The sequence below is a fragment of the Chelonia mydas genome, chromosome 2 (genome assembly GCF_015237465.2).
Source record: "Chelonia mydas isolate rCheMyd1 chromosome 2, rCheMyd1.pri.v2, whole genome shotgun sequence".
NCBI lineage: Eukaryota > Metazoa > Chordata > Testudines > Cheloniidae > Chelonia > Chelonia mydas.
The window spans coordinates 93,195,455-93,223,358 of NC_057850.1; the positions used below are offsets into that span (position 1 = coordinate 93,195,455).

A 27,904-nucleotide genomic window follows, 5' to 3' on the forward strand; every position below is an offset into this window, starting at 1 on the left:
TGGACTAGATGACCTTCTGAGGTGTCTTCCAACGCTAATATTCTATCTTCTTCTACTCTTATTAAATAGCAGGAAAAGAGTTAAAACAAAAAACTAAAAAAGTTTGCTTACATGATGTACTCTCATATGCCAAAACGTTGGTCAGGAACTACTTAGAATTTGGATGTATGACAATTGCTGAACTAAGCAGCTCTACAGTTATCTAGCTGATTACAGATCTTCTGCTACTAGCAAACCTATTACACTCAAGGATTTCCACAGGTCTGGTCCAAGGACCGATAGTAAAATAATATGTTTCTTATTTTGTCATTCAAGTTTTTGTTTAACTAATTTACTTTTTCCGGAGGAGGAACTGCTGAAATGGATAATCTGCAGAGATGTAAGTTATAGCTTTTGTAATTTAACAGTTTATGTCAAATTTCATTTCACTTTGCTGAGATAAAAACTGTTGTTGATAGCTGCTGCAAGCGACTGCTGGGCAGACTGAAAACACACTGTGCTAATCCCATTACAAAACTCTTTGGCCAGAAATGGAAATAATGTTCTTGCAACAAAATGAAATGGTGTGGTGTTGACTTCCATTTGTGGAGGGACGGATGAGGACAAGCGGGACAAAGGTGAAATGTGATAAACATACTAAACAGCATTTGGTGAGAAGTAGAAAGTTTTTTCCCCACACTATTTCTTTCTGGAGTCCTGTTAATTTTAGGTTTGGTTGCCAACCTTTTGTTCCATAGCCATCCTGATCAAAACATTAATGGGAGCTATGTAATTCAACCAACTATTCAGATATGAACACTAACTAGCAAATTCTAGATCAGAAATATCCCAGATTTTGACATGCTCAGACTTTATTTTGTGATTCAGACTATGGATAAATTTAAACTGCAAACACTGAATCAAACTGAATCAGGGATTTTTATTTGAGCCCGTTGCTACTAAATAAACTTACGCCAGGATACGATATCCTAAATCTGTACCCTTCAACTTCTCCTCAGAAAAGTTAGTGTCTAAACCTTTCTAACTGCTTAACTGTCATGACAAATTTTACACATCAGATTTGGTATTTCTTAATTATAGCAGGAGCTGGTAGCACTGCCTTTTATTCAAGTTGCCTGACAGTTCCCATTAGAAGACCCAGTTTTCAGCTCATAATTGTGCCAAACTTTTAACGCTTGTGCTGAAATTTTCCACGCTAAATGTCTGTCTTGGAATGAACTGGTTTAGAAATGTCACTCAAAACGATTCACTGATTTCTGAGAACCAGGTTAGGGCATATTACATTGGTTTGCAATGTTAAAATATTTCTTCAAGCTTTCTTTGCGAAGCTCTACCACACCATGTTCTGGAGCAGCGATTTGGCAGAAGGCTGGCCTTTGGGTCAGGGATGTGGCTTCTGCTGTTCCTGGAAAAAAAAATCCAAATTGAGAAGAAAAAAAAAATATGAGACGTAATAATTCTGTATTCAGTCAAGGCTTGCATAGTAAATAAGGCCTGGGGCCACATGTTGAGCAATGGAATAAAATAAAATATGTAATAGCTGCTCATTCAGTGAGCACTATCCATCCTTTGTGCTGATGGGGGCTGGACTACTGTGGGGAAAAAAATAATGAACGATCATGTAACTAAACCCTCTTTTGTCATACATACACACAAGAGGGATGAAATAAGATCTGGCTCTAGCATTTTGACTCAGGCCATTACAGAGATAGGGTAAGAGCCTGAAGTTCAAGAGTGTTCAGAGCTGGAGTACAGGATTCTCTCTATTACTTGTATAGGAGTTCACAGTAAATTGCATCAAAAAACCCCCAACAAAACCTTCATTGAATCTTCCTTTAACAAACATGTTACAAAACCTCCAGAGGTAGATACTTTACAGTGGGTATATTTAACAAACCCTGGTGCTCAATTTTGTTGGCATTGAATTCAGTGGGAGATACGCTACTGGCTTCAGTAACTGCAGAACTGGGTCCTTATTTAACAAGGACAGAAATGAGCACTGCTATCATTCTATTAAAATGTTCCATATTGTTCTTTAGTATGAGTTAGCAGTTTAATAACAATGATAAATCTTTAAGGAGATGATATAAATGCTCCTGGTTCTAAGATTTCATAAGAAGTTATGTCTTTTTAATTTGCTTCTAGAGTCCATTGCTGAACCACCCTTCACAAACATGTGAGGGCAAAGATCATTGCTGGAAGAAAAAATAATGAGAAACACAATAGCATAAAGGTTACAAAATTCAACTGTGAAATTCTCCTGAATTTGTCTTGGCTAATTAAATCCATCTGCTCTATTCCAGGAAACACTAGAGGTAGGAGAACTGCACCTGAGGCTAGATGAGAAAACCCTTATTTGAAACATATATTACTTTCCCCTCAATAAATAATGGATAAAACCAAACATAAATCTTTTTATGCTTTCTGCTAAATATCACAGCTGAAAATCCAATAAAATGAAATATCTTTTAATATTCAAATTGTAATCAACAATTTCATTTCTTTATTTTTCTTTTTTTAAGTTTTAATCTATACATCGTTGGTACAACTTTTAAAAAAAAATCCTTGGTTTAATCAGTCTCTATTGTAAAATTGTTATAACAAATTTGACAATCCATTAGAGTGTTTCTAGCTATGGTCAGTACCAGATACTTTAGTTGGTTGAGGGAAGGAGAGAAACTTGTTTTATAAAACATCTGTTGAGATTTAAGTTTTTTTCCCCCCCTTTTGGAACCCTGGTCCAATTTGTTTTAATTTGTTAATATAATCTACATGTGTCCCAGGGAATAGGGATAGGCATATTTAAAATAAATAAATATTAAATGCTTCCCTCCCCTCACAGGATTTATGTAGTAATTTGTTTATGGCGTAGTTCCTTCCTAATCTTAGGCATGTTGGTGGCTGGCTTATGTCCTCAAACAGGAGGTTTGATATCCCATGTACATTTTTTATCTTCAATAGTGTAATTCATTGAGGTTATATTTATTATCCATGTCAATGTCTAACCCTTTTCTGAAACCTACTTTTGCCTCACCCATGCCAGCCAGTTCCATAGGCTAATTGTGAACTGTGTTCAAAATATAATCTCTTTAATCGGTTTTAAATTTTCAACCTTTTAATTTCATTGGCTGTCATCTTGTTCCTGTATTATGTAAGAGGGTATTTAGGAGCTCCTGACTGACCTTCTCTATACAAGTAATTTCTATATCTCTCATGTCATCTCTTCTTAGTAATGTCTCTGAACAAAGCCCTAATGTTTTTAGTTTTTCCATCATATGGTCACTTTTCCATGTTTCTGAACATTTCTGTTGCTCTTCTCCAGAGCTTTCCTATTTCCACCATCTTCTTTTGGAGTTTCTTCTGCTGTAAGTTTCATTAGCATAAGTGTTATGAAACAACATGTTCACTCTAATAGAGATTTTTGTGATGAAAATAATAAACTAACACCAGAGATCAATGGAGCAATGCTCTCATAATGCTTAGGCCCCCCATCTTGTAAGCTGATCCATTTGGGTAGACCCCTATACCTCTGAAGAGCTCCAGTGAAATGAGTGGAGTTCTGCCTAGATCTGCTTTGAAGGGTCAAGGGCATGCCTGTTGAAAGTATAGAATGAATATCCCCATTTAATATAAACTGAATTTTATTATGAATCAAAAATTGTGAAAAATAAATCCTTTGTTGTGCCATAAAAGAAGTTTTTGATACAGCTGTTAATTTGAAAATGACTCAGACTAAAAACACTCAAAATAATTCATATTACAATGGTTCATAGTAAGAGCTTACTCTCTTACTATGAAAAGCTATGAATGGAGCCTAGTCTCCTGATACACTGTCCAGTACCTTAACTTCAAGGCCATCTTTCCTCTAAATACAACTATGAAAAACTAGAATAAAATATACAATTAAGATTTACTAAGTTTAGGTTACCATTTTGTCTATAAAATCTCATGTGTCTTTCCTAGCACTCTTTTGGGACTCTTTATTTTTTATGGTGTATTCTTCCTGGAGTCACTGTCTGTGTTCTTGATCTTGATTGATACAGTTTCAGTTTAATTTTGTGTCTGTCTATTTTCTGCCATGTATCCTCAGTTAGCCATTCATTGTGGTTTTCTTCACAAGTCTTAGTGAAAGTTTCCTTTCCCATTTCCATTTGCCTTCTACTCTATCATTTTCAAGTACCTAACACAATTCTAAACTCTTGTTGTGTTGTCATCTGTTTTAGTATGGTGATGTTATAACATGGGCAGTTCTGTTGTTCAGATCTCTTTTGCTCTTATTTTCATTTTCAGTTTAACTACTACTAATGCATGTTTCAGTCCTACATTTGTTCCTGCTATGTACATCTTCTAAAATTCTTCATTTGCAGTTGTAATGTGAACAATTTGAATCAATGTGATGACCTCCAAGTTATCTGATGAATAGTACAATGAAGAAAGATAGTCCATCCTATGACCAGGTTGTTCATTCAACAACAAAAAAACCCCCAAAAATACAATCAGCAAAAATTTCAGTTTTTGTTCCTTTCACCAAGTCCTAATTTTCCCATAGCTACTTCCATGCCAGTGGTAGTGTTCCTTATATTAGTATTCATATTGCCAATTGCTACGAGGACATCTTTTTCTCCAGGACCCTGTCTGTTATATTCTGTAGAAAAGTCTACAACTAGCTTTTTTTTCTTGATTATTCAATATTACACTCCAACAAATCAAACTAATGGGCATTTTCTGGAACTTTGATGTAAACAGTACTGTTATAATTATTTCTGAAAATGGTTTCCATTCTCTCAGGTTTTTGGACATCCTCCTTGGTAGTATCAGACCCATGCCATCCCTGTGTACAACACTGGTGGCATTCAGGAGCCCAGAATATAGTAAGATGTCCAGTTGACAAAGTTATTTGTCCTGATGCCAGCCTTCTCACTTCACTTAGGCTTAACATATACCATAGTGTTTATCTCTCCATTTATTTTGTTACTTGGACCTATTTTACCCTATACATTATCCACACATTTCACATATCAGTTTTGGTTATGGATTTAGGAGTGAGTAAATTCATGAGTGGAGTAGCTTCCTTGCAGGTTTTGCCACTTTGCGTTGTCATCTCTTGTCTAGGTCTATCTCAATTGAGTTGAGTTGAACTGAATTTGTTGATCCAATTTGTAATGTAGGTTTCCATAATGACATTTTATTCTTATAAACAAAATGGAAACAGCTGCACAGATTGCTTCAGCACAAAATGACATGGCATACTGTACAATATCATTAGACAGTCATAAGGAAGAAAAACAAACAACAACCGATTAGTTCCAGACAAGAAGGGCAACTTAAAATGACATCTGAACAATTAAATACATGGAGGCAATACTGTAGTCAACTAACGAATGGTGAACAAATGGCCAATCTCCCAGATATAGAGGAAGGAGATTATCTGGATGTCTATCACCACATTAGAAGTAAAGAGGGCTGTTAATCTGTTAAAAAGTGGAAAGACATCAGTACTTACAGCAGACTTGAAGACGACAGTGGACGTTTTGATAAACCTCCTACAAAATATATAAGAGAAGAAAGAAAAAATACCAAACAAGTGGGGAAAAGGACATATTGTGAACCTGCCAAAGAAAGGAGACCTCAGTCAGTTCAAAAACTGGAGGGACATTCAGTTGCGGTCTAGCCCAAGGAAGGTATTTACATGCATTATTCTAGGCAGAATAATGAAAGCAGTATTTTCAAGTTTATGGCAAGAACAGTCAGGGTTCAGACAGGAGAAATCATGTATAGATCAAATAGCAACACTATGTATCATCATAGAAGTGTTGATCAAACGGCAGTCACCACTTTATATGAATTTTACAGATATCCAAAAAGCCATTGATACAGTGGATAGAACATTTTTATTGAAGCTGCTATGCGACTATGGAATCCCGTAGAAATTTTTGAACATCATTCACAGCTTCTATGAAAATGTGACATGCCAGGTAATACGTAACAGTGAATTGACTAAGGACAAGGACGTCTTATGTCACCTGTGATCTTCTTACTTGTAGTGATTGGACAATGAGTCAGTTCACAGAACCACCAAGGGGCATTGGACAACAGACATTAAACCAGAAGTTAAAAATCCTTGATTTTGCAGAGGATATCAACTTGCTAGCCCATACCCATAGGAACATGCAAGCCAATATAAATTATCTCCAGGCCAACCCACAATTAGTAAGATTGAAAATCAACACCCGATAATCAACACCCAGGACTTTGATATTGACATAGAAGAGCTCACATATTTTGGCAGCATTGTAAGTACAACAGGTGGAACAGATGAAGATGTTAAAGCTAGACAGGTCTTCCTAATTCCAAAGCCAATCTGGGAAAACAGCAATCTTGCCCTCTAAACTAAAGATTGAGGTTTTGTTTCCATTTGAAGGAAGAGGATTAAAAACAATCACACTCAAAAAGATCATTCCTAGTCCGTATCTATAGTCTAATATTTTTCCAGGTTGCTTTGTGTATTCATTAAGACTCATTTGTTCATTTCTAAATACTCAATTCTTTTTAAACCGCATATTTAAATCATTTTTTTTTAAAAAAAGGTCTGATAAAGTTCTGTCAGAATTGAGGTATAGAATTCTCTTCTAACCAATGTCCATATTTCAACTATAAAAAATCCCTATCAATGATACTAGTTCACTGTTTACTTACATTAGCCTTGACAGTTTTCTCAGTTGCAGCTTCCAAATAAAATGCAATTCTTGACACTATCATTTTCAAAGATCATTATGTTATATAAGAAACATGGAACTTGACATGTGTAGTACAGTTTGATGTCGGTGATTGAGCTTTAATGACCTGTTATGACATCTAGAATGTCATCCTTCCACTACATTGCTATGGAAAATGGAAGTTTTGAGTGTTATGGGTATGTTGGATTAAATTCTATACCTCTTTTCCCTGTTAGCTATGAAGCCCATATTCTTCATATCCAAAAGTATACTGCAAAGGTTATACAATAAAGAGCGCACAGTCTGCATGTTATGGGCATGACAGCAGTGTGACAAGGTGTACAAACCCCTCAGCAGCCAGGCCAATGTTGAGGATCTACGCTGGGAGAGCACCCTCTCCTACCACATCTGAAGGGCATATCTGTCCAGTAAGGAGGACCTAAAAGGCAACAGCCCAGCTCAAGTGGTGGCAGACTGGGGAGGGAACAGGCCTTCAATCCTTGACTCCTGGGAAGGCCCTGGTGGAATGCCAGAACTGCTTAGATGCCTGCTGACCTCTCTCCTAAGAAAAAGGAGTGTGTCCCGATGCCAAACCAGTCCTTAGAGTAGTAATAGGACTTATCTATGGGTGTTGAACAAGGCTATGGCCTTTCAGTGACTCCCTGAAGGATGAGAGTCCTACCACCACCTTAAGTGAGTTCATTTGTGATGTAATTGTCCTGTTGAACTTTGACAAATATCATAATCCACAGACTTAGGCGGAGGGCTGTCTCTCTTAAAGCAAGACTAAGTTGTTGTGACTGCCTGGATACTGAAGACCAGAATCTGGGTGAGTCCAGGTCCATGTCACAACCCACAGGGGTGCCATAGGAGGCCAGCTATGTGGGTCCATCTACACTGGAGCTGGAAGATGTAATATCCACCTCAAGTACTGTTCCAGTACCAGGTTCATGTTTTTTGTTTGCCCATCTATTTCAGGGGAAGTAGGGTGACTTGACCCTGAAGGTCCTGGGCCTGTGGGGAACTGCTGGTCAGAGGGAAGCCCACCCCTTCCATCATATAGGGAGGGGTTGGATGGGTGAAGGTGGTTTGAGTAAACTATCAGGGTTGGGTCATGGGTGATCCTTTGCGCACTGGTCAGCTACTAAGTTGGAGTCATGAGATGAGTAGCGGGAGCAGGCTTGAGCTAGGTGACGATCCCAGACAGTCTGGGTCAGGCACCATGTTACAGACAAGGGCAAATAGCAGAACTAGGGAGGAGCCAGGGTCAGAATCTGGAGTCTAGGATCCACAGACAAGCAAAGTCTGGAGTGGAAGCAAGCAGGCAGTCTGCATCATTATTCAGCCGGCTCCCCAGGATGACTTCCTGGTTTATATACCAGCATGAGCCAATCAGTGGGCTGCTGGAGGTCGGGGCAGCCTTCCTGCCCTTCTGGGCAGTACATCCTGCAGTGCCTAGATTCACAGGGTCCTCCAACACAAACCCAGCCTAAGCTTCTAATGGCAATGTGGAGGCATCAGGTGCCAGTTCTGGTGTCACAGAAGTAAGTGCTTGAAGGATTAGGGACCGTGTTCGCTTTTGACCATGCATTTTTGTTTTTGTTGAGTCATCTTCATAAACTAAAAAAATACATTTTTCAGCAACCCACATCTCATCCTACACAATACTGCAATCAAATCCTTGGTTTTCTCTGCAAACAGCGAGCAGAAGTGGTCTCTTGTCAGGTAAACCTGTTGTTTCATCATAATGAAGCATCTAATGAGTAATGAAGACAGTAAATTATTCTGGCATTCCAGAGAAGGTTACAAAGTAGATGTAGCGTACGCTTGGGTGGGGTTTCCAATTGTTTTTAGTCTTACATTTTGTATCTTAGCTTTTTATTTTTTTGACTTGACTTCATATTTTCTATAATGATAGATTCTCCTCCAACTCAGTGTCTGCAGCACACCCATATTTTCTGTATGCAACTTCATACTTCCCACTTTAATTTTTAAAGTATATAAATCTTTGTTTTAGGTAGGTAGATAATAGTTTGGGGCCTCTAGCCAAGAGAGTGTATACCTAACACTGAAGATCAATATTACCTTGGAAAATTGTTGGCATTATTTCCATCCCTGCCAGTATTGCAGAGCCTATCCTTGCAAGCCATGCTTTTGATGGCCAGTAGCAAACAGCTTGTTTATTTTTAAGTTCGGATATCAGCATTTTCTATGCTCATGTAATTCTTTTCAGTGATTTTTTTTTTTGAAAGAGCTAATATCTGGGCACATATTTTAATTCAGCTAGGGTATTAGCAAGTAATCCATAGCAATAAGGCATTTTGTCCCAAAATACCAAACTAATATTGCATGCCATGTAATTTTATGGAGTATTTAAGCTCTTTTCTCATTGTTGCCTATGGCACAATGTTGAATTCCAATAGAAGGCTTTAACTATTTAAACAGTGAAAGGATTTTTCTTTAAATCGTTAGAGAGAAGCATTTTACTACCTCGCTGTTTTTTCTCCCTTTCGTTTGCATCAGCTTTGTAAATCACACAGGAGCAATGGAGTCATTTGTGATGAAACATAGGACTTAAAGCAGACCAGATTCCCTGCTTGGATAGATGTGTACACATAACAGCCCTGTGCTAGCTAGTGCACTGAAAATAGTAGTTTGACTGCAGCAGCATGGGTGGCTGCTCAAGCTATGTACTGAAGACCATAGGAGGAGTTATATTTGGGCCGCAATTCTGAGCTACTGTAGCCACACCACTACTTTTAGTGTGCTAGCTTGAGCAGAGCTAGCTTGAGTATGTTTACCTGAGCAGGGAATTATACCTCCCAATGGCAGTGTAGACATACCGTGAGTGACTGCTTGCCATAGAGACTAAATCTGATTGTTAGGAGGTCTTTCCTGTGACTTGTTGAGATCACATTAATTCCCATTGAAGTCCTAGTCCAAATTAAGGTGCTCATCATCATCAGAGAGGATCCAGCCCTAAATTAGTAGTTGTGCAATTCTGATATTGGCATTCTGTGGCTGATTGAGATGTCTCCTTTCTAAGGCAAAGTCACAAAGACATTCTTCCTGAAGCTGTTAGGTAATGGGTTCAAAAAAGATACATCAAGGGAATTATTGAATATATCAATGTATCATGCTTGATCTCCTAACACAGGGTGGGTTTCTTCCTAAACTGATTTTTACATCAGCACTCTAAGGAATAAAACCATGGAAGCTTCTGTCCCCTAGAACTACAGAAACTCCTGCTGGCTGTTGACACTGCAAGCCAGTCTTCTCACCAAGCATTTCAGAGAATTGGGATCTGCTGAGTCTCCAGGAGACAGAGCTCATTTGCATAATCCCCCCTCATCACCTGAGCTCTCAAGCTCTATTTATTTTGGCCATCTAAAATTTTCAGACCCTTCCCTTTCTCCCCCCGCCCTTTTGGGGGGGACGTGGCAGAGGGGACGAGGCGGAGTTTCAACCTCTCTGGGTAGAAAACAAATTCTTAATTCCAAAAGTCCACCACAGAAAAAATGTTTTGCTTCTTCATGCCAATACCAAGTTTCAACACAAAGTTCTTCTTTTCATAAAAAAAACCAATCTACGTGTTACCCAGCACTCAAATATTTGTATGTTTTTGTGAAGTATTTCCTACATGAGGGACCATTAATTAAAATAGAGAAGTTCCTAGCAGAGAAAGGAACAGAATATTTTTTTCTTCAAGTCAAAGTTTGAGTGGTATCCTGCAGGATGAGAGAGTAGTGTAACTGTATGGAGAGGCTCAGTGTTTCAGTCTTGGGTGGAGGCAGATAATCATTTATATACACTATCTCAGAAACTCATTGTAAGGCTGCAGGTTTTAACAAGCAAACCGTTGAATGCTATTTCAGTTACTAGGATAACTGAAGCCCTGAAAGCTAACCCTGGAGAATTGGTGTCACGGTGGCATTTCTATATCAGATACTAAATAATAATAAGATAATAAAGGCTTTTTCTAGACAGGAAGATTCATACATTTGTTCAGCCATTGGGACACAATGTGAAACTGGCACTGAAAGGACTAGTGAAAAAGCTAGAGAGAGGACATCTATTGAGGAAGTACAGGCACAGAAGAGAGGTTTGTACGTATGCTGGAATGCACTGAGATCTGTGGATGAAAAACACTATGTATATTTGTTGATTTTTATGCACAGAACAAGAGTGTGAATATTTTCAAGAAAACACTTGTCTTACAGTATATGTAGTTAATTATAAAGTACACTAACTTCTGGCTTCCAAGCTCCAACTTCTGTATCTCTATTTCTACAGCATTACTACATTTTCAGCTCTTTTCTCAAATGTCACTATCCTCAAAAGAACACTGCATTTTAGTTAGTCAATTATCAAGATAGAAGACATAAGAATGGCCTTACTACATCAGACCAGTGGTCCATCTAGCCCAGTATCCTGTCCGACAGTTTCTGAGGGAATTAACAGAATAGGGCATTATTGAGTGATCCATCCCCTGTCACCCAGGCCCAGGTTCTTTCAGTCATAGGTTTAGGGACACCGAGAGCATGGACTTGCATCCCTGACTATCTAGGCTACTAGCCACTGATCAACCTATTCTCCATGAAGTACAATTCTTTTTTTAACCCCATTATACTTTCAACCTTCAATGAGTTCCCTTGGCACTGAGTTTCACAGGTTGACTGTTGGTTGTATGAAGAAGTATATCCTTTGGTTTGTTTTAAACCTGCTTCCTATTAATTTCATTGGGTAAATCCTGGTTCTTGTGTTATGTGAAGGGGTAAACAACACTTGCTTATTCATTTTCTCCACACAAGGACGTGACTGGGAGGAATGGAAGAGACTGGTGTCTGCCCCTGCATCATGGGAAGGATATTGGCATGGGAAGGATGTAAAAAGGGAATTCTTCAGCAGGTGCCAGATGGTTGTGGAGGCAAGATTTACCTCCTCAGTATTCTTCTAGTCACTCAGTTGTCCCTGCATCCATGAGGAACTAGCTACCACAGATCACAAGGTATCTGTGGGCCTAAGACATTTATATGAAGGCTCTTGAGCTACTCCTTGGAAACTGTATACTCATCTCCCTCTGTAGCACACATTTTCATCAAAGCCATGCTACCAATACTCCACACTTGACTCTGAGGGCCCCAGAAATAGAGGGTGCTTGCAACTGCAAAGCAGAAACCCACAGGAAATACTGCAATGCTGCTGAGGAATTTTACCCTCAGTTTTAGACAGGTAGATGATCTCTCATAGGGAGTATCTCCACATTCAGATGCCCAGGTTCCTGCCTAAACAGGAAATGTGTGGGATTCTTTCTTTTTAATAAGGTCAGAAGAACTAAGAGGGAGTTAGGCCCATTTTATATGGGATGTCAGTCATTCTCACTATGAGAAGTCTTCTCCAAAAAAGGGGACAGTAAAGAGAAAAATTCACCAAAAGGGAAATATATATTTAGGAGAATCCCCACTACTCTCTCTGAAGGTATGTTTGCATAGTAAAGAAAGGATGAAAGCTGGGAAATTGTTTATGATTGAAAGTATGAATTATCTCTAATTATACAGCATCAAATGGAGTCATTAGGGCATAGTTATTACAATGAATATAAAATCAATTCATAATAGTAGGACAAGTCAGAAAAGTGCTACTACTTTCAGAAATATGAATTATTTAGTTGTCCATAAATTGTTACTTGTACTGTGATCAACTGAGACACATACATCAACAAAAAGAAAAGGAGTACTTGTGGCACCACATTCAAGTCAAACAAAATCAACTCAGCCCCTAATTTAGCATGAGCAGGAAGTTTTCAGTGAGTGCCATTAACCTCTGAAGAATCTAAGCGTCATTAAAAGGAAAAGTTGCTAATTGCTAAATAAAAGCCCTTCCAAACATAAAAAGGGTAACCAATGCAGGGCTGTCTTCCAAATGTGCAGATAGGCAAAAATAGTGTCTCTCCCACTGCCCATAGCTATCCCAAGCTGCTGAGGATTGAAAGCTGACCAGTCTTTTCTTTATGCTGCTGTCATGGATCCCTGCTGACAGCAATGAAACTGATAATCTGTCAGTTTCAATCTGTGGAATGAGGGGCAGAAGTCACAGAGAAAGTCCCCCCACCAAACCTCCAAGACTTGGGAGAAGAGGTAAAAGAGTGGAGATGACCACTAGCAACAGGTGAAAAGAGGAGGAGGAGATGTAGTAGAGAGACACCCTCAATCACAGCAAAGAGAAGGCTGAGAGAAAGGTAAAATAGCACAGACCCCTCCTTACCAGACACACGCTTTGATAGCCAGAAGGTGCATGGGTAAGGATGCAGGGGGACAGAGACTAGTCCTTCTCCCTTCCAGCAGAGACAGAATTGAGAAGGCTGAGTTTCAGATTTAATAGGCAATCCTCATACTAGCCTGATTCAGCTCTGGGCAGGATCCAGAGGAAGCACCTTGGTAGGAGTCCTAGTACCCACCCCATTTTCTGAGGAGCTATTAGGCTTCTCCACTCGCTATCACCATAGCATAGGAGGGCACCAATCTTCAGTATCAGTCTGTGCCTAATAGGCTTAATACTATGGCCATTAGGTCTGGTAAAAATTATAATCTGTATGAGCAAGTACATGGGTAGGTGTTGAGCCAGGCAGCAGAGAAAAAAAATTAATGGGCTATGTGAGAACATGGCACATGTCTATGTTGGAGTAGGAGAGAAGAGAAGACAGAATAGGAGAGGAGGTATAGAACACATGTAGGAAAGGGAAAGAGAAAGAACACAGGGATGGGAGATAATTAAAAAAAAATATGGACCTTGATGTAGTATAAGAAAAAGGAATGAACCCAGAAAGGGAAAGAGGTAGAATAGAATAATAAAATAAAATAATAATACAAATAAGCAGAACATAAGAGTAGTTTGGGTTTGTTTTTCCCTCCACCTTTGCCCAAGACACTGACAAACTAGTCAGTATCAATACTGTTACTGAAGCATGTAGTTACCACATCTGATAGCCCATTTGGTCAATTCCCCACCCCCCTCACCCTCAAAAAGAGTTACATAAAACACACTATATGAGCTATTTATCATATAAGATCAAATGGGTTCTGAATAGTCTACAGACAGAATGAAAACATTAAAAATGAAAGAAAACAATCCTGTACCTTATTGAAAGCAGGCTTTGGGGGCTTTTCCCCCCTCTTTGCTATATACTTAGTAAATTCTATTGCTATAGATCTCTATAAAGTTCTATGAATGGCGACTCCTGAAGTTTCATACCCAATGATTCATGTTTTATGTAAGTTTATTTGAATTCAGTGTGAAAGCAAGTCTATTTTCTTCTAATCGGCCTAAAAACATAGACTTTGTAGACCCAACCCAACTGAAACAAATGGATTGAAAAAGCCTTGATGCAAGTTACAGTGTACTTGATAGTTATCAGCACAAAGTAAGTTTGAATGCAGAGTTTTTACAAAGCTCAACCACTTTATTTTTGGCTAAATCTTGCAGTCTTAGCTCAGGTAAAACTCCAATTAAATAAATGTATAGGAAAGAAGTCAATAAGAATTTTGTCTGAGCTAGGTGTACAGAATTGGCCCCATAATATTCAGGATTCAGAAAGGCTTTAAAGCCTTAGAAACAGGAAAAAAGACCATTTATGAGTCTTAAAGGGGAAAAAAATCTCTGCATTGAGAGTTCTTTATAATGGTATCTCTTAATCTGATCTTTCTTTTAAAAAATTCAAAAAGGAAACCATACTGTTTAGGATAGAAGCGTGACATGAATCCTGTGGAGAATGAAAACAGAACAGAAGAGAAAGGATGATTTATCTGTTTGGATTTATGTTGTTTTTATATTCTTTGCAAAGAAAGGCACAAAAAAGAATGTCCCTCCCCCCGCCCCTCCACACACAAACAAAACGAAAAAGGAGAAAAGCTTCCTTGGTATAACAAATCCTGCCTAGTCTGCTGGAGCACTTAGGATTAACAGTAAATATATCCCATGGGGCAGATTCTCTTTATTACAGCAGCACCTAAGGGCCCAAACCAAGACTAGGGTCTCATTGAGCTATGCCCTCTACAAAACACACATTAAGAGAAACTGCCTGCCCCAAAGAACTTACAATCAAGGTTATGTCTACACTGGGAGTGCTTTGCTGGTATAGGAATACTGTTCTATTATACAAGCAAACCACTCCTACTGACAGGTTTCAGAGTAGCAGCCGTGTTAGTCTGTATCCGCAAAAAGAAAAGGAGTACTTGTGGCACCTTAGAGACTAACAAATTTATTTGAGCATAAGCTTTCGTGAGCTACAGCTCACTTCATCGGATGCATTCAGTGGAGTAGGATGCATCGTACTGAGGAAGCAGCTAGATGGGCAAAGCTATCCGCTGTACAAGTATTTAGCCACCCCACCAGGAGAAAATCAAAAATATACAGTTAAAAGTGCAGTTTGGTAGTATAGCTGCATCTACACTATGGGCTTTTGCTACGTAGGTTAGGAATTACAACTTTCCACACCTCTGAACAGCGTGGCTATGCCAACAGAAGTCTGTAGGCTAGACTTGGCTTTAACAGACAAAAAACAGAAAAAAAAAAGGTGAGAGGAGGAACAGAAGCACGAAGAGGTGAAGGTCACACAGCAGGCCGTAGCCATATCTCTTGAATCAAGGCCCTAATCACTAGATCGTGGTGTCTCGTTACTTTTAATGGAGCTACACTAATTTGCTAGGGTTGCCAACCCTCCAGGATTGGTCTGGAGCCTCTGGGAATTAAAGATTAATCTTTAATTAAATATTATATTATGTCATGTGATGAAATCTCCAGGAATACATCCAACCAAAATCGGCAACCCTGTAATTCACATTAGAGGAGAATCTTGCTCATAGCATTTTAGGACCGCTCTCTAAAATTATGTAACTTATCAGGTCATATCACAGAAATAATTGCTGTTATATGAATTTAGATGGAATATATATAGGCCCAAAAGCGTTAACATGACTCTGTCACTGTGCAACCTTAAACAGTTTTGAACTAGGCTCAGGATTTGGTATACGGAGACTTCAGCCTGAATAGTACCATGGGGCAAACACCATTCAAAATATTTTTAACTTTTTATTTAAATATACAGAAGAAAAGGAAAAACATTTGAAATGTAATATATTAAGGCTTTCATTTTAACAACATTCTTATTTCCTTTCCCTGTAGCTGGTGAAAGTTTTGAAAAGAACCCCCTTCTCCCTTAGCATTTAACAGTTTTAGATGGTATTAAAAATAATAATTTAAAATTAAAATTAAAATTGTTTGGTGTGTGGCATAAAAATAAGCAGACAGTTGAAATGACCTAGAGCTATTGTTGCTGAAGGCCAATTCCATTGCCTAAAAAGCAAAACAAAACAAATACACACAAAAGGAAAGACGAAAAAAAATAGCAAAGATAGAAAGTGCAGCTTCTGTCTCTGATGTTGACTCTCACTTGCAACTTCCCTTTTGGAGAAACAAATTCAGCTCACAGTCTTATCAACTAAGTTGGTCCAATAAAAGATATCACCTCACCTACCTTATACTAGTATCCTGGGCCAACATGGCTACGACACTTCATACATTAGAGCTAACGTTCCTGGGAAGTGAAAAGTAAGGGAAACTCTTGGGTGACTTCAACAGCTCCTGAAAGGAAGTCCCCAGGCTTCCCAAATCAGAAAACAAAATACATCAAAGAAAGTGATACAGATATAGAATATGCTGAATTGTAGTGTAAGTGCATTGGAAAAGTTTCAGATTTCAGTAGCACAATAGCAAGAAATTAGAAGGGGAAAAAAAAAGGAAAAAACTACTCACAAATCTATTGTCATGCTCTGTAATAGCTTAGCTGAACGCCAAGCAGACCAGAATGCTCTGCCTTTGACTGCAAACAGTAATAGATGTGCATGATGAAATGTCATGAGTTGTCTTGACATAACAGAGGGAGCTGCTGTCTGAACATTTTCCAAAACACTACTGAATTAAGGTTTGATTTTGTTACGAGGAGATGCCATCTGAAGTGTGCATTATTTCTATATTTAGGTTCAGGCAGGGAGACAAGAGCTCTTGGACAGTGCCTTTCCAGCAGATATTCTAAGTCAAAGGACAGTTAGACACGCAAACGCCCCACAACCATCAGTGGAAGTTGGGTGAGGAATTCTCATTTGTGCTTTTGAAAAATCTCCCACTCAGATTTAAACTATATATAAAAGAATAGAGCCCAGTGATATTTTTGCAATTTTATGCAGCACATATGCATTGACTCACCAAGAAGTGAGTGTATTTTCCATATCAAGAAACACAAGGAATTAGAGCTCAGTTGGTTCATAAGTAGCAACCCTCTCTGTGTTGAGAAAAATATTGCAATCCTTAACGACAATAATGTTAGCAATAGGACTACAAACCAACTTCTTTTTCTTAATAAGCCCATTCAAGTTTTGATGTTATGTTTTGATAATCTGGGATGTATATTGTACCTTCTGCTTGATGATTATTTGCTGCCTACTTTCCTGATATAATCATGCAGTGTAAACATAATCTTAGTAGCATAAGGGAAACAGTTACTTTTCTCACCAGGCTGGATAAGCACCATCTGTCCGTGTTAATTTTTTTTCCCCTTTAAAAAAAAAAACCCACACATATTTGTCATGTCTGTGACAAAGGGGAGAAAAAACCTTCTGTTCCGATATTCAGCAACTTAAATGAAGCACTTCGAACAATTTTTAACTACTATTGTTGCAGTTACTACCTAAGATTACTATAAATGAAAAAAAGACATTGAGTGTGGCCAACTTATTTTTTTCCAGTTTATTTATAGTACTTTGTGGGCCATAACTTTGACTGTTCCTCCAATTTATTTCCCCTTGTCTTTGTGCAGGTCTTTTATGAAACAAGGGGAAGGGGGGAGAACCACACTTCAGGGAAGTGTGCTTAAAGCCACAAAAAATGGTAGTGGAGTTCAGGACAAGTGCAGTACCTGGAAAAAGCAAACAAACAAAAACACAAACCCACAAACCCCACAACATTTAGCCTTTTAAAAAAGTGACTAGACTTCATATTGACTATGCTCCTTTAAAACGATAAAGTAACAGAAATGAGGACCTTGTGGATGGACAAACTTTATATTATTATTTATTTAATTGCAATACCAAACTGTTATCATTAACATAAAAATCCTAAAGTAATCAATCCAACAAAAAGCTTAATCTAATGCTGTTTTCTCTTTCTTCATTACAGGTGCAGTGTAAGTCCGCCTCTGATACTTTCGCTTTGATTCACTCTATTAGACCTGAGCAGTAAAAGCCAATATCCATGGAAGTTCACTAAAAGTTTATTACAAATTAAAGAGAAAGAAACACTGTATGTTAGTTAATGCACTACACCATGACCACCGCTTGCCTCCTTGCTTTGACACTTCACAGTAAAGATAAGATCTCACAAGGAAGGAAAAAATAGCAAAGGTTATAGCAATAGCATCACTACTAATGGACCCTAATTTAAAGACCCATTTCTGCCTAATTTTTATTTGGCTTTTTCTTTTTAATTTCTTCTCACAAAACACCTTGACTTTTTAGAAACCGTTTTCAGACAGCCTGATTTATTTCTTCTCATTTAAAAAGGTGAAGTGACTTATCAAAACAAACAGTGAACTGAAGCTGCACTATAACGACAGTAAGATAAAATTTATGGGCAAGTGATAGCAAGCTGGAGGGATTTTTTTTCCACCCTATTTTCTTATGCCTGCAAAGATTAATTGAAGGTTGGAATCTCTGGTTTTACCATTTTCTAGCTGAAAGAAATCACTGGGTGTTTACTGCAGGTGTTAAAATATTATGTTGACAGATGACTGATTGGCACCTGTCATTGGATTTACCAGATGGACTACAGTGAGGCACCATTATATGGTCTGAGCCTTTGCCTGGAGCACAGCCCATAAAAGTCATGTGTGATGGTGACTTTCATGAGTAGTAGAGGTCAAAGAATCACTGATCACATTTTGGAATTTAGGTCTGCAATAATCCTTTTCATTCCTGGTTGTGGGCAGGATTGTTATTTTTGTTGTCATATATGGCTCCCACTGCTCCTTGCTGAATTTTGTTATAGTTGGGGTTGCCACTAAAAAAAAGGACCATTTCAGAATAATTTGGTGTATGGGTGTAAGCCAGCCTACAACAGATATCCTATCTTTGCATACATGTTCTGCTCATATGGAGCTGCTGGTCAGAGTAGAACCTATTCATGAGAAATGCCTACATTCCTCTATATAGGCCAAGGCCTGCTCACAGCCGAAGGTACAAGAGTAGATAGAGGATGTAAAGAAAGCAGAAACAGGTGGTGACGCTTAAAATGGGAGTGAAGAGCGTAAACAGGTGATTGGGTTGGAATGATTTAGTTGGAAAGAGGTTGAAAGCAAGGTCTTAAGGGTGGAGATAAAGCAGAGTAAGATATGACACTGGGAGGAAAGCAAACAGGCCATTCTTCGGTTGCAGATAGGAGAGTCTGGAAGCAAAGGCACACTATAACAGGGTTTAAGAGAACTGGATAAATTCATGGAGGCGAAGTCCATTAATGGCTATTAGCCAGGATGGATAAGGAATAGTGTCCCTAGCCTCTGTTTGTCAGAAGGTGGAGACGGATGGCAAGAGAGAGATCACTTGATCATTACCTGTTAGGTTCACTCCCTCTGTGACACCTGGCATTGGTCACTGTCGGCAGAAAGAATACTGAGCTGGATGGACCTTTGGTCTGACCCAGTATGGACATTCTTATGTTTCAAATAAGTGGATAGAACTTCAGGTGGCAACCAGAGTGGGAAAAGGAAGAGACTACCATAGGCACTGCAGAAGCAGAAGCCAACTCTTCAATTTTTTGGGTTGTGAGGAAGCACACAAGGTCAGACACTCCACTGTTTTTATTGCCTGGATTGTAAATTGCTCCAGCTATGTGTTGTTGGAACTTGTGTTTTCCCTTCCTCTGGCAAGATCAATCTTCCTCTTCCAAACAGCACACAACCTGTGGTCAGATTTGCCTGGGATCTTCCCATTCCCTGGTCACAACACTCCTTCACCCAGACCTATAGTGAGGCAAGCCAAACATATGTGAACGGTCAGGTTCCAGTGCTGTGAAGGCATAGCCGTATACCAAAGGAGGCAGCATATAACAGAGTGGGCTATTGAGTTTGGTATTTTTTCATTGTTTGAATCCTAAAAAAGATTTTTTTGATTTCCATTTACTCTCTCCCATTCCCATCACTTTTTCTATAATCCAGATTTTAATGTCTCAGTTTCTTGAGTATTGAAAATCTTGTGGTGACTTAAGGAGTTTTTGAGGGATGTTTTACATACAACAATGAACAACACTACACTAGTAATAAATAGATATAATCATTTTTAGGTTGAATTCAAAGCAATGTACATTAGGTTTGGCAAATAGAGCCTCAGTGATTTTAGACAAGGTTTCCAGCATGCAAAAGTCACTGTGTTTCTCGGTGAGATGCTCACACCAAAAACATCAGATATTAAGCTCCTCAGGACAACAACCATTCCTTCTATCTGGTTTATATCACACCTAGGACAAATTATAATTTGACAAATCAGTGTGTTTTGAAGTGGTTTAAGAGAGGGTAGTGTTTCAACAACATTTCCTACACTGAGACACAGTGTAAGGTAACCTTTCCCACCTCCCATTCCACCACAAAATTGATCCCAACCACAGTAGCAAAGCCTTGGTTATATCCTGCAGATGACGACTCCCTAGGAAAAAGTAGCAAGATGACAGAGAACCTTCATAGCTTATAACTAAGAATAAGACCATAATTGCTACATGATTTCATAACTGTGGGGCATTGTACATGCTCATCTTTAACATCATTATAGGATCCATACCATTTCTAAATCGCAGAAGGAAGAGCTTGCAGCAACCTTTTCTTTTTGTGACATAAACCTACAACTTCCTTCTCACTTTCACATTGACCAGAAGCTAGATAAATAATTGATTTAATGTCCATTGCAAGTATGTTGGCTATTATTAGCATACATTTATGTCTGCTTACTTTATTATCCTCTCAGTGAATCTTTTAGTGTTTGTGGGCAGGAGAGGATTGGCATGTTATCAAAAGATTTTTTTTTTTTGGTTCTTTTCTGGCAAACTCTTCCTATTGATACATTTGGGGAAAAGTGCTCTCTTTAACTGCTGGGCCAGACTCTCAATTAGTGTAAATGAGCAGAGCGTCACTGAAGTCTCTTCTTATTTGTCTGTACTGTGGTAGTGCCTAGGAGCCCCAGTAATGGATGAAGAAAGCATTGAGCTCTAGGCCACCTGCAAACACAGGAAAAGGAGACAGTCCCTGCCCTAAGAGATTAGAATATCTGTAATGGAACGTGCTGATGTTTAGAAGCTGAGGATCTGGCACATTTGTTCTATATTTTTAAAATTATATATATTTTAACTACAGCAACCTCACCACATGTTTTCAGGGAGTTTTATTATAGTCTAATTGTGTCTTTGACACCCTTTAAATGTAATGTAATGGTGTCTCTAACCGCTATTTGTCAGAGGGTGGAGATGGATGGCAGGAGAGAGATCACTTGATCATTACCTGTTGGGTCCACTCCCTCTGGGGCCCCTGGCATTGGCCACTGTTGGTAGACAGGACACTGGGCTGGATGGACCTTTGGTCTGACCCAGTATGGCCATTCTTATGTTAAATGTAGCAACCCTAAAATGTATAGTATATAAACACAAGAAAGACTGGGTGCAACACAGGAACATAAATGTTATGGGTAGGGAAGGCTGCAAACACTGATTTTATTTGGAAAAAAACAGCTCTGTTTGAAAAAGTATAACAGATTCAACAAGATAATTAGACTCCTACTCAGGAAGCTACAATGTGGGGATTTCTGTACTCTTTGGCCCTAATCCTGGAATAAGATCTAGATGGGTACACCCGAGTGGCAGGGCTAGAATTTAAGGCAAATGTTCTCTTAATTTTGTCTTCTTGGCGGAGATTTTCCAAAGCACAAATGGAAGTAAGGCACCTAAACTCATTGATTTCCAATAGGAGTTAAGGGCCAAACTGCCATTTATGCCTTTGAAAAGTACAACATGTATGTGTGTGGGGGGAGGGGGGCAGATTTTGTGGTTGAACTCCTCTCAGAGACTCTTTCCATTCTGGACACATGAAATATTTGATGCTTTAGAAGAGTGATATCAACTCACTATAAACACAGTGATGGGGAAAATATTCAGAGACATTTAACAGAAATATAACTAAACAGGATTTAAACTCAATACTCTTGCTACTAGTGCCTTTATTAGGCAACAGTCTCATTACTAGCTCCCTCAGCCAGCCTTCTCCCTTGTGAGAGAGCACTCTTTATAGCAGCTATCATAATCTCCTTTTGGTGCATTCCCTGCTGCCTATATTAACCTCTGTTGCTTCTTGGGTACATGAGGGAGTGTAACACCCTCCTAAGGGGACAAATTGTGTAGAAAGGGTCTTAAAGAACTGAGTTGCTGGAGGCCTAGTGAGAATGCCCAAGAAGAAGAAAATTACTCCCCCCCCAGCTTTTTAGAGGAGGCAGCAAATTCAGTTAATATTCTTGAAAGGAAGATCTCCACTCATTTTGCATTCAGGACTGGCACAGAAAAATATATTGCAACTCAGATCTCAATGAATAAAGTTGCTGCCTGAGAAAAATCCATACAAGTAAAGATAATTTCTGTGGGGTACAAATTACTATTGTAAATAAGGTTATCCAAAAGCGGCAAGCAAATTTCACAGGAGTGTTTATAAGCACCATTAAATACTCCTAACAGCTTTTAGTGTGCTTTGTTTCTTGTGATCTGTATTTTAAAAATACTTTATTTCAAAAAAATGAAAGTTTATTATGAAGACAGCATAAGGAATTAACCTGGGTAGGGGTCAATCTAGGGGAAACCCACATATAAGATGCCCTCTCAATGAGCTCTCCCCTATCACCTATTGATGAACTGGGTGGGGGGGAAGAAACCTCAAATGCAGACTGCATTTGCATCTAGGTTTTCTGCTCACTCCCTGCCCCGTTACCATTAGACTCAGCTACATTTGTGCTAAACCTAAAGGTACTGCCTTCTCTCATTGCGCTAGCTGATTGCTAAACATATTGAGCCAACTGCAGAGTATGAGTTTATGTAGTCCAGTCAAGACACAGACACACCATTATTTCACAGTAACATGATACATTCGTACAGAGACATCCTGCATATGGGTCATGGAAAAGCACAACTGGAACTGTAAGAAACAGCAGTGCATGGGTGAGATGTCACAGTGGCTGCATCCATAGTCTGTGCAGTAGAAACACTGGTGTCTAAAGAGGCAGCCAAACTGAGGCTCTTTACGTTATTGTTGTGAAGAATAGGGGAGGAGTATGGAAGAGGAGACAGACTGAAATGCTTTCTGGGGGAAGGGGAAGGAAATTGAAAAGGTACTTTTACTAATCCTGCCTACTCCAAACCACTATCATAACATCAGAGGCCAAATCTCTAACCATGCTAGGCTAGTGTCCTGGTCTGGATTTCAGTGAAGTTTGGAATAATTGAGAAGATCACTGGGCCTACTCATTTCTCACTGTAAATTAATAGTGACTAAAGTGCAGCCTCTGGACATGAGATTTGTCTAGGTCAAAAACAAACAAAAATTGAGATGCTCTTTCTCTGCTACACAATTTCACTCAGACAACCCATTGTACTATTGGAAACCATTATTGACAATATGTCTTCTCTCTCTCTTTCCGAGCACCAAATCATTCACCGTACCTAGACGTAGCGGTTTGTTCTCTTCTCCTCTGTCTCCTCAAACCAAAGCACCATATCTGCTTTCTTCAAAGCTACAACAAGCCAACATAGCAGCTTTTGCCTCTATGGCTCAAGAGAGCTGTAGTAGTTGCCAGCTGTTTTCCCTAAGTCTGCGTGCAGCTTAGCTTCCGTTGTGGTGTCTCATAAGGTGCTCTTGCAGGACCTTAGCACCACAGAGGTCAAGATTTACACTCATGCTCAGAGCGTAACAATGCATCCCATGGGTATTTCCTATCTTTAATATAAGAGTATTGCCTGCAGGAACTACATGAGGCTACCGTACCAGAACATAGTAGAATCATCGAAGTGTAGGGCTGGAAGAGACCTCGAGTGATCATGCTGCCCATCCCCCTACACTGAGGCAGGACCAAGTATACCTAGACTATCCCTGACAGGAGTTTGTCTAACCTATCTTAGGTGTCAGGGGTTCCACAGCCTTATAAAGATTTTCCAAGTATCTAAAATCTCCCTTACTTTTTCTCCTGCCTTCCGTGAATGTGGAGAAAAACTGATCCCTGTCCTCTTTATCTGAAGATTTGCCAGTTATTCCCATTTTGTATTTGTGCGCTTGATTTTTACTTTCATAAGTGAAGTACTTTTCCCCTTGTTTTTACAAGTTTCATCTTAGTGGTTACAATCCAATTGTCCAATTTGTCAATTGGATTTTGATTTCTAATCCTGTCCTCCACAGTGCTTGCAACCCCTTTCAGCTTGTGGTCAACAGCGAGTTCTATAATCACTCTCCACTCTGTTATCCAATATATTCATGAAAATATTGAATAGTACTGGACCCAGGACAGATCCTGGAAGGACCCCATGAGAGACATTCCCCTTCCCCACCCCCCTGTATGATAGAGGACCATTGTAAACAACTCTGACTATGGTCTTTCAGCTAGTTTTGCACCTACCTTATAGTAATTTTATCTAAACCACATTTCCATAGTTCATCTATGAGAATGTCAAAAGCCTGGCCACAAATCCCAACATATATCACATCTACTGCTTGCCCCCTAGCCAGTAGGCCAGTAACCCTATCAAAGAAGGAAATTAGGTAGGTTTGGCATAATTTCTTCTTGACAAATCCACACTGGTGCTTACATACTACCCTGTTATCCACTAGATGCTTACAAATGGATTGTTTAGTATTTTTTTCCAGTATTTTTCCAGGTATTGAAGTTAGGGTGACTGGTCTGTAATTCCCCAGGTCATCTTTGATTCCCCTTTTAGAGAGACAGGTGTTAGAGAAAGAGCAGGTTGACCCAGAGGCAGATTTGAGTATGGGCTTCTTTATTGAGATACTTGTTCCCCTCGACCCAATTGTCAAGTAAGCACTGAATTAGTTACAGCACACTCTGTTTATTTAAGTTGGTATGTAAATATCTACATTTACTACAAAACCCTTATTGAGTAATATAAATGCCCACACAATGAATATTAATAGCTATATACTGAATATAATTATCCCCGCCCCTGATTACTCTTTACAGTATTAGCATATTCTACAGATAACTTTTCCTTTGAAGATACATTTCTTTACAATAATTGCAGCCACAAATTCCCTGGATCATCAGTTCGCAGGGAAGGGAGGAAGGGGCTATGACCCCAAGCTTCTTTGTGTAGCTGGGAAAGGAAGGGAGGGGGAGATAACACTGCTTTACCCAAAAGATTCTTCAGATCCCCACATTCCTTATGCAGCTGCAAGCTTATCAATCCCTTAACAAGGAGAAGGGAAGAGAGAGGGGTAGCACTTTATCTATCAAGCTGAGACAGGTGCCTATAGTTTATCTATCAAGCTTCTGCCTCCATTCCCTAATGCTATGTCTGCACACCAGTGGTTTCCCAGTTTTCTGCCAAACCCTTACATATCCCAAGGATAGAGATATTTTTCCTTTTACAGTCCTATGGGACCTCACCTACCCTCCATGAGTTATCAAAGATAATTGCTAATGGTTCAAAGATGGCTTCAATTAGTTCCTTAAGTACCTTAGAGTGAATTTCATCAGGCCCTGCCAATTAACTAAATCTTAATGCTATCCTAGAACATTATGACCCCTATTGGGTCATACACATGTAATGATCAGGATGGCAGCTAAAATCTGCTCAAAGGTGAATTAGGTGTGAAGTAACCAATATTGCCACTGAATGGAAAAAAATTGGACACCCAAACTATCACTATTATCTGGCCAAGTGAACAAAATGGATAGAACATGAGTAGTCCTGACCTTTTCCATCTCTTCCTGAGATATAAAAACTACTACCACATAGTGTCATTACTTACACTTTTAGCATCTGTTATGCTGTAAAGCTGCAGGAACTGGATAAAATGTCACCATACCAGATGGAACAGGCCTCTGTACTGCTCATCACTTATCTATATAGCCAAAACCCTTCATCACCAGAGAGCTAAAAGATAGTTATTGTAACAAAAGATTATATCATTTGTCTGCAGTAATTTAAAAAAACCTGAACACAATAGAATATGAAAATATTTTTTTTCTAGTAGTGATGTATCAGGCATTGACTCACTGGTCTGGAAATAAAAAGGTATTAAATTTCCTTAAATATCCCCAGTCCAGTTCTCTAACTCTGATTTGCTCTACCCATTCCCTGTGAATAAAGGCTGGGATTTTCAAAGCCACTAAAAGGGAAACCTTTTTGGGTAACCTCCCCACGCTCAACACACACACAGCCCCTTCTTCAGTACAGTGACATTGACCAATCAGGGAACAAAATCTTCTCATGTGAAAAAGGTGACCAGTCACACAATAGGAACAACAGACGAAACAAAATTACACACAGCAATTAAGTACTGAGCATGTTTTAAAATACATGAACAGATTCTGAAGAGGAAAAGGCCATCTGTGAACATATTGTAAAAGGAAAAGTGTGAGTTGACTCAATAGTTTGCTATGAATCTTATCCAGCTCTAATATTATTGTGCTTCTTTCTTTCTAGAATAATCTTTTGCATATGCAGCACCAGCTCCAGAAGAAGAGCACACTAACATTATGACAATCATATATTTTGATGTTAAATGACAAATGCTTCAACATTTGTCCTTTTATTCTTATGAAAACATATGCCTAATGAATATCTGTTTGAGAGACCAGATGTGAATGGAAAAAAAAACCTTACAGCAGTGTTTAAAAAAAAAGAACCCACTCAGAAGGCAGATATAATACACTCAAAGGGCTCTTTCTAAAAAGGACAAATGCTGATTATTTCAATTTGTATTGACAGCTGATCATGCAGCTTTCTAATGATGCTACTTCTCCCGCCCCTTCATTTTATTTCCTAAAAATTAAAATACTCCCAACTGTTTAGAGTTACAAGAGCACATTCAGCAGACTCTGTATCTTTGATAAAATATTTTTAATCCGCTTCTGTAACCCCAGAGAATCTTGTAATAAAGACATATATATATATATATATATATATATATATATATATATATATATATATATTTTGTACATTCTCAAGGAGACTGTGTGACTAATTGAGAGCTAAATTTTATTGCATTGTATTGGACACTAATTAGGCCTGCTGGGAAAATGTTCCAACTATGTAACATTTGTGAGGTAAACTGAACACTTAAGGGAGAAGCCAGTACTAGGGTAAAGAAAAAGACACAGCAAGGGAAAACGCCTACCCCCCCCGCAAAAAAAAAAAGTGAGAAACAGGGTAGGAGGTTGTATCAAGAAGATTATCATTTAGTTAAATTGGTGTGTGATGGAGTTAGTCCCACAGATTATTTCTCCTCTAAAAAATGGGATGAGAAAATGTCTCAGTGGTGACACAAGTTGCTTCTATAGATTCTGCAGCATCACAATCTTTCACAGAAACTGTACTGTCTACAATGTTCACTCCACTGGGATCATCATCATTACTTAACAATGCACTTCCTATATAACCTCCCTCAAATTGAGAAATTCTTGCCTGCTGGACCTGAACAAACAGCCAGTGTTACTTGCCTGAGACCTACTTAAGTTTTGATTGGGATAGGACTATTAACCCAGAACTAGTGCCTGAAGCACCTATGGTCATTCCACAACCAGTACTGCAGTCTCCCAAATCCCATTAAGTATACCTTACACAGGGTTTTGGCCAATGGATACATGACACTGAACCATCCAGACCTGCCTCCAGCCCATTACACTGCAGTGGAAAAAAACTACTGAAGACCAGTACAGTATGAGAGCCCCTATGTGTCACTTTTTTCCCCCTATATAGAGGAAAAGAAGTAGATCTGCTGCTTTTCTGGGATCTTTTTCCCAGTGGAAGGAAGGAAAAGATATGCCCAGTAAATTTCCTGTAGTAACTTACTGTGGCAGACAGATGAGTCAGTACTCTGATCTCTGTAG

General features: G+C 38.9%; 1 long non-coding RNA gene across 1 annotated transcript; it reads right to left on the reverse strand.

Annotated features, from left to right (window-relative positions):
- Positions 1 to 904: 904 nt before the first annotated feature.
- Positions 905 to 27,904, reverse strand: LOC122464507. Its single transcript, XR_006288601.1, has 3 exons — positions 27,867 to 27,904; positions 5,504 to 5,609; positions 905 to 1,405 (listed from the first exon to the last, which is right to left on the reverse strand). It is a non-coding gene; the product is annotated as an uncharacterized LOC122464507 (long non-coding RNA).